The sequence below is a fragment of the Apis florea genome, unplaced genomic scaffold, assembly GCF_048593485.1.
Source record: "Apis florea isolate Af1SG1 unplaced genomic scaffold, ASM4859348v1 contig_3587_pilon, whole genome shotgun sequence".
Taxonomy (NCBI): domain Eukaryota; kingdom Metazoa; phylum Arthropoda; class Insecta; order Hymenoptera; family Apidae; genus Apis; species Apis florea.
This window is the reverse complement of record NW_028256789.1, coordinates 271,646-283,269: the sequence shown is the minus strand read 5'-3', so window position 1 is coordinate 283,269 and position 11,624 is coordinate 271,646.

The following is an 11,624-nucleotide window of genomic DNA, read 5'->3' as shown; positions in this document are numbered from 1 at the left end:
ATGATCGGGGTCGGCTTTGGCCATTCGGTCGAGCAAAGTGTCGGCCGAGCCGCAGACGGCGCGACGCCGTTTATTTGCGTCCGTGTGATGGGACGTCGGGTCGCCGCACAGGTGCGTTCTTGCCGTTCTTTCACACCCGTCTTATTCGCGACGATTCGTCCCACCCATGCGTCGAACACCGGCCGACGTGTCTATTCGCGGTGGTATAGAGAGGCCTGCCAACCTGGACGCGTCGTCCATTTTCCTCTAAAAGTCTGGTCTAACGGTTGTCGCGTAACGAGGAGTGGGCTCGATTCTCGAAATGTCGAGACCGAGAGGAAGCTGGAACCAGCCCTCTTTAAAACTTCGGTGTATCTTTCTTGTGTGTATTCGCTTCTTCTAGGATCGAGGTTTTCAGCTTTCGTATCGTTGAAAATTAGATTTTGGTTGTATTGGTTTCCTTTATGGCACAAATATATTGGCTTCTTTCTTCTTTTTTTTAAATTGGGTTTGATGATGGAAAAGAGTCCGTTTTAATAAAGATCCGTGGTGATAAGGTGATAATTCATTTGGAAGTTTATTATTGTTATTTTTGTGGATCGTTTGTGACTCCAATAAAGGAGGCGCGTCTGCCGCGAATGAGAATGCAGCTTTACTATTCTTTTATGGCGCGTTAAAGTATCGATATATCTCAGGATCGTCGACAACGTTATGTAGATCTTAATCCGCCAATTGTTTTTCCGCCAAAATGATCGCTCGTGAAACGCGTCTGGTGCATGAGTAATATCATCTTTCACTTTTGCGATATAAATTTATGGAAGGAGATAATGGTTCTCCATAAACCATTTCTCGTATTCGCCAACTTTATTCTAATCCATAAATATTCAATTTTCGCAAATTATGTCGCAAAACAAATAAGACGGGGAAAAATTTTATTCCATCGTTATTCCAAGTTAATCCGTCTATCCGAACGAGGCAAAGACTCAAATTTTCAAAGGTGAACGACGTTGTATCGATGCAACATGTATCGATCAATTTACATCGTTGTCTTCGCTATTTCTTCTTTCACCTCGTGCATTTCTTATTTCACCTCTCGATTCATAGTAGGTAGATCAACGAGAACGAGGAGACTGGTAGGATGAGTAGAACTCGGAGCAACAGTTATTGTATCTTCTCTGTTTACCGTGCAACTCGAAAAGAGGGAAAGGGAGAGCATCTCGTTTTCCAGGTATGGGCCAACGCTATTTTCGCATCCTCCACTCGAAACCAGTTCCTCTCTGTTCGTCTTTCTCGCGTTTCGTGCCAAAGCAATAATTATCGTTAAACCCGCTACGATCGACGCTCCGCGTCCCCGTAAGTAGTGAAAAACGGCTATTATATAGGCGGCGCCAGGCTTCGTTCGAAAACGCAGGAAAAAAAGAAGAAGAAAAGAAGAAAAAAGAAAAAAAGAGAACGGGTGAAAATGTAAGGTGACGTTCGAGGACGATGTTACGATCGTATCCGGGCCTCGTACGCGCCACGGTTATATATTTGTGTATAACAAGCACGAGGGAGAGACATATTAAAAGGCGAAAGACGTTTGATGATGGTTGAATCCGGTGCGTATCGCCACCGAATTTACCGCATATTTACCTAGCCGGCGCCTCGGTGAAAACAAAGTTAAAGATGAGACGGAGGGAAGACGCCGACGACGATGTGCACGACCACCACGACGCGTAACGCCTCCCCTCCTCTCTCTCTCTCTCTCTCTCTCTCTCTCTCGTCCCGTGCGACGATATCGGCAACAGATATACCTTTCCGACCAGCCAATCTTAAAGCTGTCGACGTGAGTTGTCGCGGCGCCATAAGATTCTCTCCTCTTCTTTTCGCGCTTGTTGCTCCTCCTTTTTTTATAAACGATCTTCCTCGCCGCTGGAAATAATACGATTCGCGGATACTTTTTCTTTAACCCCCGCCGCGGATCGCCGGGGCGAGGGCGTCGTGGCGCCAGTTTCATCCGAAGCGACACCTTCTTTCTCCTTCGAGGATCCTCTTCTCGTTATGTCTTCGTTATTCGTTACTCCTTTCCTTTCCTCGATCAGTCTTAACACGCACGTTAAATTAACATCTTTCTTTTCTTATCCCTCTTTTCCCTTCTTTCCTCATCTTTCGTTATCTTTGGATTTTACTTGGTTCTGCCTATCTACCGATCTAGATCGATGCGGATCGATCGTCGCTTTTTACGCGACTCGAAGCGAAATTTGAATCGGTGTTTGCATTTTAGACGACTCGGCAAGTGTTCTCGCGTGCAATCGTCAACAAGTCGAAGGCCACGTGGACGTATCCATAATTTATACCGATTTTTACCGATAATTATATCGTAATATTGAAAAACGGGATCCTTCCTTTTTTCGAATTCTCTCAAATTTTACGTACGTTCGAAATTCTGTTATCTGCATCTACTTAATGAATTGGCCAGGCTCGATCGACTTGGATAGGATGAGGAAAGACGGGCTACGGCGAGCGAGCGAGCAAGGATGGAGATTGACAGGGAAGAAGGGTGAAAAATTGACAAATCGTGAAGGCAGAGAGATCGTTCCCCGATTCTCCGATCCGCGTCCTTTGCCGTGTGCCGACGCGAGTTGTGAGTTCTCATCTCGTCTCGGGGATGTTTCGTCTGTCCGTGAAATTTATGGGTATCGGCGGGCGAGAAGACGGTATAAGTGTGTCCATCGCGTGGGTTAAGCTAAATCGGTTACGCTGAATCAACGCACACGGGAGAGGAGACAGCCCCGAGAACACGGGGACTCGTCTGGACGCGCAAATTGCCTGCCAGCCAGACGCCACGAACATTTTTTGAAATCTCTAATTAAATAACAAATCGGCTGTTTCTTCGGTGTGACGAATGTTTGCTGGATTCGGGCTGGAACGACGACTATTTCGCGCTCCTTCTCGACGTCGAGTGTCGTCGTCGTGTTTCGCCGTTGAAAATGCACCATGGTGCCACACAGCGCCACGATTGTGTCGGTGAGAAAAAATAGTCGTTCGAAAGGAATTTCCATGTAATCGATTATTTATTTATTTTCTTCTTCGTACATTCGATTCGTATGTAATTGGTCCAAGTTTTATATCCGTGATGATAGAATAGATGATAGAATTCGACTCACCATATGCGTAATAGCATCATTTGTCAAAATTGTTTGGGATATACGTAGCTTTCTTTTTAATTCTCACGAGGATCTTGTTACGACCGTGAGATCGATCTTATTAAATTTTCTAGAAGGAATCAGATTTCATAAATAATTTTTATCGTTTATTTGTTACACGCAACAAATGATGCATTTTAGATATTTTAAATAATAAAAATATTTCTTAGGTGTAGATTTTTCATGCTCAACAGTTTTAAAATTTTACGAATAAAAGAAATATATAGGCTCGCGAATGTTTCATTAAATGGATGCGTGATGATCGAACAAACAATCTCAAGATATTTCAAGTTGGATAGGTCGCGGAGAATCTATTTTTTCGTCTCTAAAGATTATCAAATATCACGTGATAACGTTTGTTGAAATATTCGTGATTTTTATCCTCGCAAATTTTCGAGGAATTTATGTAGGCAAAAATTTGTACGCGTCAGGAATTAATATTAAAGAAATTTATAATCTATCGATACGATATGTAAGAAAACAAACAGGAAGTTCACGATACCAACGTCATATATCGAACTTTAATCCACTCTTACGTTATATTTTCCGTATATGTGTTTATTTTCGTTTTATTAAAACGAAATCGAAATAATGAATTTTAACAAACACGTTAAACATCGTATCCTTCTATTGCTCGAAACCCTCTATTATTCATTCAACCGACGATCATATTTATAACTTCATCATCATTCGAGAAAACGATGACTGGAAATCGTCCGCTAGGAATAATAAACGATGAATGGAACAGGCAATTACTACGAATTACATACGTTTTCGACGATAGAAATTCTCCTAAATCGAGGAAGCTCGTATATCTGGCCGACAGATCGGTTAAATTATTGGCTGTGAAACGAGGAGCGACGAACGTGGCGGAGCTCCTGGTATCCGATTTTCGAAGACGACGAGTTTGACGACGGTAGTCGACGACGAGACGGCGCAGTATTCGGTCTTTCCGAATCGTGCAATTAGACAAGGCTTTCGATGGATAGGCGAACGGATACCATGCATGCCGCGTGGCTGATGCAACCTGTGCCCAGAGTGAGTGTGCACCATCGTGCTCCCATAGTTTCTGCAGACCGCGTACATTTTTCTTATCGCATAGAGATAATAATTTCGTAAGAGGTAATGTAATATCCGATAAACAAATTTTCTATCTTTTCTATTTTATCTTTCGATTCGATGTTTCGATGATAGGGATTCGAGAGAATAATTTTGTTCTCTCTGTAAAAAAATAAATAAAAGGAAAACTTTTAATCTTATTTATACATCCTCGTTCCGTTCCCTTCCCATCGTTTTCTGTTCGTTGTTCTATTTTTAAGGCATTGTATTCCACCAGCCGGCACAATCAATTTTTCCTCCTGTTTGCAACGATTACGCTCGACACATTACGTGGATCGAATTAAAAGTCAATCGGTTGAACGAGCTAGGAATTTGTTTATCAGAATGATGATAGACGATACGTAGCTGCGCATCAGAAGCCGAAAACATCATCAACATGATCCAATCAATTGCATCCAATTGGGTATAGGGTATAGGAATAATATCGAATTATCGTTTTATTTTTCTCTCTCGGCCGAGAAGAAGGCATCGAAAAGGCACGTTCTCATCAATTTTTCCACGAATTCGTCGCAACTGTACAGCCAATGTCTTTTATACACGCCACAGGGCGTACGCAATTATGAATGGTCACAATTGTGTCATGCACAGTTTGTTATTGACTTCGTTGGAACTACGTAATCTAATTTCTGCGTCAGCAATGCAGAATATTCTTAACGCATTGTCTAGGTCATGAAATCGACCAGTTCATCGCAAGTATTGACCTATTTGCTTACGCGTAAATCATTTTATCACACTATGGCCCCGTGCTAATGGAATTATAATTGATGATTTCGCGTATCTCTTTATCACCCCGTAGAGAAGTTCACTGAACCACTGATTTACACGCGATTTTTCATCTTATTTTTCGGTTCATCGACGATATCAAAAGATCCTCGAAAAAAAAAAAAAAAATATGTATTCTTTTTCCCTTCCTTCTTCTTTTTCTTCTTTTTCTCTTCTCCTTTTTTTCCCCTCCTCTCGATCTTTAATATCACATTTTTATCGACTAGGATCGTTAGAATGTTTATCGCGCACACCGCGCAATAAAACGTTCTAGAAAGCATCACCGCGATTTCCCACGGCTGGTTGCCTCGGATCAACCAAATTGCGGTTGTAAACGCGCAATAAATCAATGTGCTACGTATCGATTGATCGTTGGAAATTGGAGCGAAACCGCGGTACAGGTGCGCGCGATGATCCATCAATCTGATGCTAATAGGATCGATTTTCATACATATCCCGAGGAAAATGACGTAACCTGTTCCCAGCTACAGGTGTACAGCACGCGAGCCACCGATACGTGAATCGATTTTACCGTTAAAAAAGGGGACAATTTACTACGTCGAATTCCTGCTGCGTTTTATTGGCTGAGGAAGTCGATCTACGCGGCGAGGTGTGCGATTTCTCTTTGAATCACCTTGGTTTAATCAACGTCGCGCAATAATCAGATGGGATGACGAGTTGTTGTAGAATTCGTTCGCGAATTTTCAGAAATTCTATAATTCGATCGCTACGCGTGGATCGATCGATCGTGCAAATTGATTTATTCCTACGAAGGGAAGAATAAAAGTGGAAGATGAAAAAAGAATTGTTTTATTTTTTTCGCGATTTCTTGAGATTCGATCATCATCGTGGAAGTTGATTTATTTCTATTACGAAGAGAAGAATAATTCGTGCGATTAATCGAGAAACATGGAGGATGGGTTCGAGATAAATATTCTTCGACAAACTAATTTCCTCCTAATAAATCTACGACGATTTCGCATTAAAGCGTGACGTAGATGAACCGAACAGATTGGCAACAGATGTTCACACGTGGAATGCTTGCTATGCGGAGATTACCGCGAATCAATTTAATAAGGATCAATCGATCGTCATTGGGTTAACGTCTTGGGAGAGGACGTTAAAATTGCTAGATCGAATCTAGCTTTCGTAACCACGATACGATTCGTAAACCGTGATTTTCGATTCCTGCTCTAATATCACGTAGATAATATTATATATTATGTATTATATATTTATATGACGATCGATGAAAATTGTAATTTTTTAAATTTAAAATTAAGTGGTAAAAAAATCGTCGAGGAAAATTCTGGAAAAATTAGAATCGATCGATTTGTCTTTTATATCATTAAATTACGCAAGAGAATCGAGCTTTGTTTTTACACTATTAGTCTCTCGATTCTACGAGTCATTATTCGAAATAATGTTAGATTGATGGGAAAGTAATGTCGATTTTGTCAGTCAGACAGTTATTATAAATCGATTTACTATAATATGAATAGTAATCTAGCTTTCAAATCAATTGAACATCGTGTGGAAACCGTTTGTGAAATCGTTGCCTATTAATAAGTTTCTCTCCATATTCTTAGACATTTGTCGGGAATCGATATCAATAATTTTCTTGAATATGATTACGTGTCTAAAGATTGAAACTCATCTACAACAATTCAATCAGTTCTATCAGTAAATATAAATCAACACTTGTCATCATTGTACTTGTTCCATTCTAAATTGATTTCTAAATTGAACAAAAATAAGGTATTTTGACAAATAAATTTTACATAGTTTCAATTCAATCTCAAAATCAAACGAGATAAATTGCGAGGGATCGAAACGGATGGATAGAAGAATATCGAAAGAAAGATTGGGTTGAAAGATAGACAGACGTCCGATAGAATGGAAAGGAGAGGATTTTGCATTAAATCACAGGTGGATCGAGCGCGGTCATCGCGAGGTGTGTGGGTGTATATCGTTATCATTGTCGCACATTCGTTCCCCCGATTTCTAAGAAACCTGGCCTAAATTCGAAAGGCCCTAAAAACGCCTAAAAATAGTTTCATAAGACGGTTGCGTCTGGGGATTCTGGATGTTATAAATCTGTTCGCTTCTTCCCTTTCTCCTCTCCCTCCTTTTCTCTTTCGTTGCTCCTTCTAACGAGAATCGAATTTATAGGTGGCGAAACATCGAACGTGTTTCCCTTTACCACCGTTCCGCCTTCCCTCTTTTTTATCGTATCCCTCATCTTCCCGCTTAACACGTTTCGTTCCATCCGTGGACCACCAATGGACCGCGATAGTTCTCTTTCATTAACTCATTAAGAACCGAGCACGGGGTAATAATGCCCGTAAAAATTGGGTAAACGCGATACCGATCGAACGAGTTTATGAATGAAATGATTTACGTTTGAAAAAATGATGTCGTTTTCTCGAAAAATATATATTGGAATAATACAGTTGTATTTATTTAGTAATTATTTAGATCTTAGTAGACGTTGAATTTTGATGGTGGTTTTATAAAAATTTGATAGAAAAGAAAATTTTCTTTCGCTATTGGAGAATAACGATAATCGATGGAACAAAGATTCCTATAAAAATTTCTTTAACGATTTCTAAGATCTAAGAAGGGAAGAAGAAATAAACGATGAAAAATATATATATTTAATAAATCATTGAAATAACAATAATTTACAGTTAACAAAATTCAATAACGTAAATTAATAAAAAGTTTGTAATTATTGGTAATCCTATATACCCAACTCGAGCGAGTCAAGATACTTCTCTTTCTATTCTTTTCAAATAATTCGAACAGATCGAAGGAAGACGAAAATTTCAAGATTTTGTCATAAACCGATAACATTTCCGATTAAATTAAACGCAAGAAGGAAGCAAAGCTGTGGTGAAATCGGCATAAAGAAAAATTGTAAAATTGAAGAAAATTCCTCCGAAAATTAAGTATTTCGAATTGTAACTTTTTGCACGCGAGTTTAAAGATCGTTCGGATCCTCTCGAAGTTATATATGTGTGAGTGTGTGTGCGTGTGTGTGTGTGGACCAGTCACGCGAATCAAGGGAAACGAACGACGAATAGGAAAACAACGTTGTCCGCTCGCGACCGACGAGTACGAGGAACCTAGAATTTCGTAAGCCAGCCAGACAGTGTGTGATTAGTAGGGTGAGTAAGCGATACTAATTTCGTCGATCGACCAGACGTCGGACTTCACGGTTCATTCTAATCTTCTACGCAGCCAATTCCATTCGACGGCGAATCTACGCACTTGGCGTTATATCGAGAACGCAACAACTGTCCACACGCGTGAATATGAAAATACGTGTGAATCTCGACGCCCACTTCTCGCCCGAGTGAAAAAATTCGCGAAGAGGGAAGGAAAGTTGGCCGTTCTTGATTTTTCGGTCGCGTCGAAAAAAAGCCTCGCCTCTCGATCGATCGAAGGATTTGCCGCGCATTTATGGATAGACGGAGAGAGGTGGGAGAATTTCCTCTATTCGCGTGGAATAGGATCTGGACGACTATTGAAAAGAAAGGAAAAGAATATATGAATGGAGAGAGATGGAGAGGCGATTTAAATGAAACGCGATAGGGAACGAGACGAAATGATTCATACCGATTAAAGAGTTTCGCGTAACGATTGTTCAACGTTTACACCAGTTGGTCCTCGCCAAGTGGTTGTTTTACGCGAGCAGGATCGCCGTTTCAGTTTTTATTGCCGTTTCAGGCCGGCTGGTAAGCCAAAACCGTGACTGGAAAATAAAAGGAAGCAAGAAATTTGTTCGTGGCCCATGGCCAATCTCAATTGTAGTCGCGCGCCGGGACTTTTTGCGGGAGCCCTTGATTTACGACGCGGCGTCAAGCCGAAAAGGGCCCCGCGGCCTTATCAATGCTATAATTCAAACATTCTTTCGGTGTCGTAAAAAATAAATTGCACCGATGGTGTGTTATGGTAACTGGATTTGTTTCACGTTCACCGACCCAACCGTTCGTTCAATCACCGTCTCGCGCTTTTAACGGGCGGAGAGAAGGGGCCCCACGGTTATCAATGCAAATCTTTCCATCGTGGAACCCCCCCACCGCCGCAATTTGCCACGGGCTGAGAGAAAATATAAAACCAGATATTTTCCCGACCAATTTTAGAACTATTGTTCAAAGCCCGCGTTGCAAAGAGTTATTCTCGCGTTCAAAGTGGGGGCTCATTTGTACCGTGCAATCAATTTCTTGTTGGTCTCCCCTTCTTGGAAGTCCACGATCGGAGTAAGTCATTTCGCGGCTCGTCTCGCGAGGAGGCTTGCAGGATTGTTCAGGCCTAATTTGTAATTCCGGCGACGTGGTTTTCTTCAAAGAACGGGTCATGAAAGTGGCCGTGCTAGAATTAATGATCTTGTTCGTATCTGTCAGTTGAATTAGTGGAACCGGCTGCGCGTGGAATGACACATGCAACCTCGAGGCCGTAATCGTTCGAAATAGGAATCTGTTCTAGGCAGTCGTCGTAGACTGCCTGCCGCCATAGATTGCGGATAGATGGAATCTTTGTATTCATCGTATTATCGAACTCTTTGAACCGGTGGGCTCGGCCCGCCAATTCCGTCCAATCCTTTTCCTTTTAACTTTCCCATCTTTTCGTCTTTCCACCTATCGACGTTGATGTTGATCTCCTCGCGCTACGATAATTTCTTTTCGCGCACTTTGATCGACGTGTTTATTTCACGCGTTTATTCGAAATTCATTTTCGAAATACAATAACGAAAAATAACGCGACGTTTCCGTTCATCGAACCTGGAGTTTATTTGGAATTTCGATGCAGAGATTGGGAGGAGTTTAATTTGTTTACGAGAGATAAATGTTGCGATATTGATCACAATTTTTACTTTTCGATCTAACGAATGTTAGTAAAAGTCAAGATAAACCACAGTCATAGATGTAATGACGTATTGATAAGTAAATTTGAAGAAGAAAAAAATATATGCGAATGGATACGTGACTTGTCGGTCACATGTCGGCTGAGTTAATAGGGATTGATATTCTTGAAAGAAGATTTATCTCTTTGCATCGTATGCGCTTCTCCGTTTTTCTCCGTTCGAGGAATAGGAATTTCTTATCGTATATCGAGAACTCGATTGAAAAAAGAAGAAAGAAAGAGGAAAAAAGAGAAATTAATCATGTTGTTGACGAGCGGTTCGTTAGTAAACAAAATACGAGAGGAATAAGAGAAATGCATGCACGCAGTTGGATCAATGGCGTCAGGAGATTAATCCACGCTTGTACCAATGCGTACGATTGATAGTTTGACAAACAATGCTTTTATCGAGCAACGAGAAGGGCATGCTCGACCAATCGAGCAGCGTTGGTTCTTATCTGTTATCTACTTCGAACCAATCCACGGTTTCTGATCGTCAATGGCAGAGTATTTTCATGTTTTCAAGCCAATGAATAAGCAGAAAATTGTTATGGAACCGCGATGGCAGCGCGTGGTTTCCAATTCTAATTTAAAGTAAATTCTCCTATAAATTTTGAAATAAATTGGATGGAACATTTTTAGAAGATGACGATATTTACGATTAATATTGTGAAAACATTTATTCCTGGTATTATTCGTGCGAAAACCATAGGAAAAAATTCTTGATAAGTCCGTTTTTCTCGTGATTTTCACGTGATCTTCAGAAACTGAAAGGGATTGCGTACTTTGATATATCGAAGTACGAAAACTCGATAAATTCGAAGATATAATCAGTTTAATCGAATTTTAAATCTGCTTCTCGTTATCACGATACTTTAGAAAATTTAACTTAACAAATTTTCACTTCGGATCAAAGTTGACAGATATTTCTCGAAGAGAGAAGTATAAATAAGTATTTTTTCTCTCTCTTTCATTTTATTCATTTCGTGTTTCGTTAATTTTATTTTTCTCGTAATGGAAACTTGTTTTCGACGTCCAGTGTTTATTTTGGTATTTAAAAGAGCCCCTCGCGCGACGCCTTATTTTGTATCTTTTATCTTTAAAGAGCGCGTAAATAAATGCTAGTAACGAAAAGTGGAGCATTCACATGTAAGATAGAAAAATTCTTTGATAAATTAGTTTGGACATCCGTGCACGCATCTGTGTGTGCAACTCACACACTGATAATTATAACAGCGATAGGGTATTGACCCGTTTGCTTTAATTTACGCAACTTATAGCGAGAGAGTAACGCGTAAATTACACGATGCATAAGTGTTTATTTCGATTAGTGGGGAATTTATCAATCCTACACTTCACGAATTGCGCCGTAATTTCATACAAATAAGTTCCATAACAAATAATTTGTTGCGTAAATCTCCTCTCGTATCGCTTGTGTCTCAGCCCAACTTCACCATCTTACGAAAATGTGGAACGAATTAAATGGATAATAACGGTTCAATTTGCGGCATTCGTAAAATAAAAATCTCCCTCTTCCATTATTTCTATCTTTTTCGCTCGAGTTCGAATATCTATAAAGTAAAGGGTAAGAATTATTGAAAGAACACGTACATGTACTTGCATAATCACTGCTTTATGACGTAAAGTTTGTGTACAACATGATACATGAAT